Here is an 8,175-nt window from a genome sequence, read left to right as displayed (position 1 = left end):
TTTTCTGGACTCATTTAGCCTTCCTCCTGGGGACACAATGCCATTTAGAGGTTTCTAATTTAATACATTTACCGCTTCTTGGAAGATGGCACTCTTTACAGAGCATTGCAACCGAGCTTTTGCTTTAGCTGTGCCCTTAGAAGACTGTTCCAGTGCTCCGTAAAGCCAGTTGACCCTGGATGGTGCAGTATGCAATATTGACTGTGGATACCATGGTCATAGGGCCATTTCTGTACCTTCTTTGTTTTCAACTGTTGTACGTTGGTGATATGTTGGATGCTATATTGTGTGCCCATGGATTGAGCCTTCCTTCAGCCCCTGGATGGCAGTGCTGGCTGAGGCTCTTCAGACAAGAAAGGCAAGCCCATACCTGGAAGAAATATGTATCCCTGTGAGAAGAAGCCACTGACCTTTCTCAAATAGATGGGTATGATGTAGATGACTTGCCCCTAAGTGGCTTGCTGGTCTGCTTGAGACATGGAGCCGTAACAGGAGTTCAGCGTTGGTGTCTGAAAGAATAGAGATTCAGAGGCATTACTGGCTAAACTAGCTTTGGAGAGTGGAAGTATATGCTGGGAGGCCTTTATATAACCTTCACCTTTGCCGATCTGTTCATGTCCCCATTGTGCCATTTCCAGTGTGGCTGATGACAATGGCTGGCTAATGACAACTGGCTGAGTTATTTTGTCTGCTTGTTTTTTTCAGTGTGTCTTCCATTGGGGATGCATTCTGCTGGGAATTAATATATAATACACAAAATCTTGATATTTAGTGCCCACTCCCATGTGTTCATATGCCTCTATTCCAGACCTTCCTGTCTCTGATTTGCCAGTCCTTTTCCTTCCAGGCTTCTGACCAGATGGCCACATATTTATCATTTCCTTTATACATTTTTCTTGTGCTCCTTCTAATAATTTGACAGTAAATACACTATTTCCATTCTTTTAGTGGATGCTATTAAAAATTTAAGACGAGGACTTAATGGAGTCTAAAGTTAGTCACTATTTGTAGGCTTCTCTTGAACAATCTAAAGATTTAGAATGCTTTGACTCTGACCACTTTATCTCCATCTTACGTGTTACTAGTGTCCTGTATTTTAGTTTTGTCTTATTTTTCTCTTTACTCCCTTAGTAAGATACTGTTATTTTTTATTCAATTAACATTTGTTTATATTTATACAAATCCTTATTACTTTTTGTGTCTTGAGCCTTCCTTCTGGAAGGCTCCCTTTTCTTTATTCCCAAAGTACATCCTTCAAAATTCCCTTTTCATGGGGGCACCTGGCGGGCTCAGTCGGTGGAGCATGCAGCTCTTGATCTCGGGGTCATGTGTTCACACCCGTGTTTGGGCGTGGAGCTTACTTAAAAAGAATATTTTTTTAGAAATTCCCTTTTCATGGTCTGTTTTATGTAAATTTTCTCCATTTTTGTTTTTCAGAAAGGTGAATTTTGAATGAGAGCTAATCTGAATGTCAGATCATAAGTTAAGAGCTCTATCCTGTCAGCATCGTGAAGTTACTGTTACCCTGTCATGTTTTCTGTTACTACTCTGGCGAAGTCTACTCTCAGTTTAATAGTCATTGATTTAAGGTATTTTGTCTTTACTCTTTGGCCATTTATAACATCTTTTTGGTTGGGTGTTGTGCAGTTTCACTATGACAAGTCAGATGTGGACTTTTAAAAATTTATTCTGCTTGTGATTTTCATTGTGTTTCCTAAACCCAAAGGCATCAGTCATGATTTTTTGACTCTTATCTTTCCCCCGTTCTCAGAATTCTCTTTTTCTGGAACTCCTATCATATACCCATTGCACCTTCTCATTCTATTTCCATGTTTCTAAACTTCTTTTTTAATATTTTCCATCTCTTTATCTTTCTGAACTGCATTTTTGGGTAATTTTTTTCAGATCTAATAGTTCCCAGATCTGCCCTTTATTAGTGTCTACCCTGTTGCTTAGTCCATTTATTGAGATTTAATGTTTTAGCTCACTTTTTTTTTCATTTCTAGATGTTTTATTTGGTTTTGAAATATAGCTGGCCTTTAAAAATAATGTCATTTTCCTTGACTAAGTTTTAACTATTGTTATTTTTTTATTTCTCACCATGCATTTTCTGTATTTTCTATTCAGTATCCATTAATTTCAGTATTTCATATCCTTGAGGATCTAATTTTATTGTTTATTTTATCTGCTAACTCTCTGTGGTGGCTAACTGGATTGACTGCCTTACAGTTTGAAGTTGTGTGGTCACATGCATGGGGCTTTATCTGTAGAAATCCACTAGGGTGCAGGTCCATGGTTCATTCTTTCACAGAAATTTGCATTTGCTTCTGCTAGCCACATCAGAGAGCTACTAATTTAGTGCCATGTTAAGTTAATTTTTTAGCTTGGGATTTTAAGGAACATGCAAAAAGTACGTATTTAGCCACAAACCTGTGTTATAGGCCTGTGGTTTTGAATTCTCAGAGGAGATATTTTTCCATCAAAGGCTAGGTTGGAACAGATAAGAATTCTTTTCAACTCTCTGTCATTGCTAGTGGGTGGATTTTTTCCAGTCTGCCATTTCACTGAGGTGTGGAACATTGAGATTCCTAGTTTTATGTAGTATCTCAATTCCCATTAACCACAGTATGCAAACTTCTTTCTCTATTGGCTATTAAGCCAAATAGTTTGGGTGTTTTTTTATGTTAGTAAATCTCTTTTGAGTAGCTGCAATTTCATAATTGGCTTATCTCTCTGACTTTTACATGTGTGCGTGTGTGTGTATCTCTCTCTTCTCCTTCCCCCAATCCTCTCACTCCCTTCCTTCCTGGCTCTAAAATTTGCTCTCGCTCTTGGGATCATATACATGAGTATTTTTAACTTTATAGTTGGATTAACTGCGAATTTAATAGCATGCTTATTATATTTTATCCAGAATTTCTTGGAGGTTTTAATGGATTTTTAAAAAGATATCCAATCTGCTATATTTCTAGGAACAGAAGTTGATATGCATGACCTTTTAAAATAAAAAAGTAATAAAATTAATTAACAGCATATATATTAACTCAGTGTTATGAGTTAAGCAAATTTTTCTTGAAAGACTTCAATCTATATGATAATAACACCAGGCAGCAGTAGAGGGCCTGAAACTTTTTCAAAGCATTTTCAAATTTTATCTAATTTGACTCCCTCAAAACATTTGTAAGGTTGAATATCTGTACCAGAGAGGTGAAGTTTTTGCCAAGGACACATAGCAAATTAGCAGCAACTCAGACCATTAGGCAGGAAGACCGACATACTCTTTTCCATTAATTGTTCACAAAGTATGATGTTTGTCTCTGCACCGAAAACACCTCCTTTGATCTCAGAAATCCAAAGAGTTACAATGTAAATCTTCCTATTGAAAGCATGTTTTGAACTCCAAAGTTTGTGTTTTAGGATTGGAATATAAAAACTCTGCTAGAGGCCCTGGTTACAGTTTCCTCTGGGTTATGAAGGCAGAACAATTTGTTTATACTTCTCTTTTGGTATGCACCATGTGATATCCTATATTATCATTACTTATCTAAACAAACAAAACTTAGAAATGTTAAGAAGCAACTGTCCTTCTGTCCCTAAGAACTTTAATCAACAAAATCACCAGGGCTTAGCCTTGTGTCCCCTACTTCGCAATATGCAAAGATATCTTTAGGCCACCCTTTCAGACACAGTGGCATTCTGCAGGGCCTGACATGCAGATGGGTATTTCTTTGAATATAATCCAGAAGGAATGATGTTTCCTTTTTATCTGAAATGTAACCTCCTTGGAAGTTAAGCTGATTCAAACACAGCTGGATAAGACCAAAGATACTTTTTGTAGGTAAATAGTATGAGTTGGTTGCAAACTAAACAAATCCATGTGGGTGGCCCCTATAAGCTTATTTGCTTGAGACTTGTCAGCTTATCTTGTCAGTGCTTGCAGGAGATACGAGGAACAGAATCCTCCCTTTAAAAATGGATGAGGTGATTGGAAGACATTCCTGAAGGTGAGTGGGAGGTGAAGGCCTGGGAGAGTTGTAGGGAAGGAGGGAACAAAGACTAAGCTATGATGTTTTTATTTTCTTTTAGTTTACTGGAATGGGGCTAGAGGTAAAAGTCTTACAAAGTGAGTTTATATCCCTTTAACTGAGAAGCCACTGAATGGATAAAAGTGGCAAATATGGACTGCATTACCTTATGGTTTAGACAGTATGTTCTCTGGATCTTAAATACTGAATTTTGGAACAAGGCTGGTGATATATATTGAGCAATAATAATAATGTAACAACAACTAATATTTATTGAGCACTTACTATGTGACAGGCACTGTTCTACATCCTTTACATATGTTAACTAAGTTAATTTTCAGAACAACTGAATTAGTTATTAGTAGTAGGTAATACTGGTGTCCATATTAGTAGGTAATACTGGTGTCCATATTCGTATCCATCTTTCACAGATGAGGAAATTGAGTCTCAGGTTAAGTAACTTGTCAAGGTTACAAATCTAGAAAATGAAGCTAGAATTTGAACTCAGATACCTGGTTTCTCTGCTCTCTATCATCTCCATGTCTTCAGAATTCTTATCTTCACCTTCTCTATTGGGGCACCTGGCTGGCTCAGTTGATAGAGCATGCGACTCTTAATCTCAGGGTCATGAGTTCAAGCCCTACATTGGTTGTGGGGCCTACTTAAAAAAAATAAGGTAACCTAACCTTCTCCTTACTCATACATGAATCCTCTGCTGCTTTGGGTAGAGGTGCTATGGTACCCATTTAATGGGGATTAATATTAAAACTGTATTTAGAAAGCTATTGGGAAGTGCCATTAAGCAAAAAGGAATTTCCACATTCTGGATCTCAGCTGTTCATCAAGAAATCTATCAGAAATAACTAAGAATTACAGGTGGCACTTGGACAGTAAGAGTCTGATGTAAGTTATCTCCGTTCAATTGCACTTTATCTGCATTTGCCTTAAAGAAGAGGACACCGAGAGCATGGACATTTTCCAGTGCAAGGCTCTAAGTTTAGGAAGTTCTTTTTTTTTTTCTCATTAAACTTTTGTTTTAATGGGTCTCAAAATTCTGTGACAGATTTTTGGTCAAGTTGTTTCCATTAAAAAGTACTGATTTTAAAAACTAATAAAACTGCCACACACACACACACACACACACACACACACACAAACAAATGGTCCACAAAACATTCTCCTTTCCTTCTGAAGGTTTTACGATGCATTGTTATCATTAACCAGTCTTTTACTATTAAACTTAAATGGCCAATTGACACAAACAGTTCTGAGACCATTCTTCCACCACTGATTAAGACTGGGGTGGCAGGTATTGGGGATAATATTCATTTAGCCTTCTGAGCTTTCTGGGCAGACTTGGTGACCTTGTCTGCTCCAGCTGCCTTCTTGTCCACTGCTTTGATGACACCCACAGCAAGCGTCTGTCTCTGTCACGAACAGCAAAACAGCCCAGAGGAGGATGGTCAGAGAAGCTCTCAACACACGTAGGCTTGCCAGAAACCCTATCAACGATGGCAGCATCACCAGATTTCAAGAACTTGGGACCATCTTCCAGCTTTTTTCCAGAATAACAATCAATTTTCTCCTTCAGCTCAGCAAACTTGCAAGCAATGTGAGCTGTGTGACAATCCATCACAGGTACATATCCAGCACTGATTTGGCCTCGATGGTTCAGGATAATGAACATCTTTGACAGATACGTTCTTGACATTGAAGCCCACATTGTCCCCAGGAAGAGCCTCACTCAAAGCTTCATGGTGCATTTCAACAGACTTTACTTCAGTTTTAACATTTAACATCAACTGGAGCAGAGGTGACTACCATGTCAGGTTTAAGAACACTAGTCTCCACTTGGCCCACAGGGACAGTACCAATACCAGCAATTTTGTAGACGTCCTGGAGAGGCAGACACAAGGCCTTGTCAGTTGGATGAGTTGGTGGCAGAATGCAATCCAGAGCTTCAAGCAGTGTGGTTCCACTGGCATTCCCATCTTTATGGGTGACTTTCCATCCCTTGAACCAAGGCATGTTAGCACTTGACTCCAGCATGTTGTCACCGTTCCAACCAGAAATTGGCACAAATGCTACTGTCTCAGGGTTGTAGCCAATTTTCTTAATATGGGTGCTGATTTCCTTAACGATTTCCTTAATGATATCTCTTCTGGCTGTAGGGTGGCTCAGAAGGGCATGCTCATGGGTCTGCCCATTTTTGGAGATACTGGCTTCAAATTCACCAACACCAGCGGCCACAATCAGGACAGCACAGTCAGCCTGAGATGTGCCTAGAATCATGTTTTTGATAAAGTCTCTGTCCTGGGGCATCAGTGATGGTCACATAATACTTGCTGGTCTCGAATTTCCACAGGGAGATATCAATGGTGATACTACGTTCACGTTCAGCTTTCAGTTTATCCAAGACCCAAGCACACTTGAAGGAGCCCTTTCCCATCTCAGCAGCCTCCTTCTCCAATTTTCCATAGTTCTTTTGTTGATCCCACCACATTTGTAGATCAGATGACCAGCAGTGGTAGACTTGCCCGAATCTACGTGGCCAATACGAAAATGTTGATGTGAGTCTTTTCCTTTCCCATTTTGGTTTAGGTTGAGCAGTGGTTTTCACGATACCTGTGGTCTGGCGGCAAACCCGTTGTGAAAAAGCAGGAAGTTCTTTCATCATTTAGACCTTCCTTTTGGTCCTTTATTCAGCACGTATTTGTTGAGTACCCGCTATTTGCCAGGCACTGTGCTAGGCACTGAGGGCATTTTGATGAGCACAGACAGGTCTGTCACATCTTCTCATAGAATGTGTAGTGAAACGAGGGGGGAGACAAGCTAATAATCCCACAAATAAATGTATAATTACAAAACTGAGATACGAGTCATGAAGGAAAGGCATTTGGGACTAGAGTGGAGATACTATCATGGAGAGACTATGGCATCCTCTGGAGGATTAGAAGCCACTTCTCTGAGGGAATGACATTCCAATTAGAGGAAGCAGCATGCAAAGGCCCAGTGCTCCTTGTTCTTAGAGCCTAGAATGAGAAATAGATTAATGATTTATTCATAGAACAACAACTCTGCTTATAACTGTGTACCATTCGTAATTTTCAAGGAGTTAGACATGCTCTTCTCGCTTTTTGTTGGCCAAAGAAAGAACTTTCTTTGGGTAATTGGTAATGTCAGTTTTTGGTTTTAGTAAGATCCTCAGATTGAGGAAACTTTCTCATTTATCCATCAGGTTATCTTCTCAAGTGCCCTCTTTGCTCTCTCCCTCCCTTTCACCCTTGCACAAAGATTTATTGGATGCCTGTAATATACTAGTACTAGTAGTCTTCTCTTCATCACCAAACTTCTTAGAGTAGTCTACACTTGCTGCCTCCATTTTCTCACATTCTTAACCTGTTGCAGTCTGTTTCCTCTCCTCATCAATGTCCCTGACACTGACAAATCCACAATTTGGTTTCTTAGCTCCTCATTGTACTTGGTTTCTCTGCAGCCTTGTAGCCCTGGTGTTCAATCACAAAGCCTCTTCTCTTTGGCCTTCTGCAACACAGTTCTCTCTTTCTTCTTCTACCTCTCAGTAGTTATTTGTCATTTTTGCTGGCTCCACTTTCTCTACCCAACACTTTAATGTTGTTGCTTTCCAACTCATCATCCTCATGATTTATTTTTTCCTTTTTTAATTATTTATTTGAGAGAGAGAGAGAGAGAGAGAAGAGGGAGGGACAGAGGGAGAGATACTTCCAAGCAGACTCCTCAGTGAGTGTGGAGCCTGATGCAGGGCTCCATCCCACAACCCTGAAATCATGACCTGAGCCGAAACCAAGAGTTGGTCGCTTAACCAACTGTGCCACCCAGGTGCCCCCTCATTTTTCTTTTTCTGCCTAAATTTCATCTTTTCAATTTACTTCTAGAGGGAAATAGTTGGTTTATTTCATATATATTTGTGCTTTCATGGCACATGGTACATATCTGTGTTGTGGCACTTGGACATAAACATATCATGTAAATTCAATATGAGATCTCTTTCAGTTGACTATGTGCTCAAATTCAGGAATAGAATCTTATAGGTGATATGCAAAATAAAACAGTCTTTAATACGTATTTGATGTACAAATAAATCTGGGGACTCCAGGAAAGGCCAAATATA

The 8,175-nt window shown here is 39.3% G+C and overlaps 1 pseudogene; it reads right to left on the bottom strand.

Annotated features, from left to right (window-relative positions):
- Positions 1-5,350: 5,350 nt before the first annotated feature.
- Positions 5,351-6,702, bottom strand: LOC116624659 (annotated as a pseudogene).
- Between the last annotated feature and the right edge of the window lie 1,473 nt (positions 6,703-8,175).

The sequence above is a fragment of the Phoca vitulina genome, unplaced genomic scaffold (genome assembly GCF_004348235.1).
Source record: "Phoca vitulina isolate PV1807 unplaced genomic scaffold, GSC_HSeal_1.0 scaffold69, whole genome shotgun sequence".
NCBI classification, from domain to species: Eukaryota; Metazoa; Chordata; class Mammalia; order Carnivora; family Phocidae; genus Phoca; species Phoca vitulina.
This window is presented reverse-complemented; position numbering and strand designations above follow the sequence as displayed.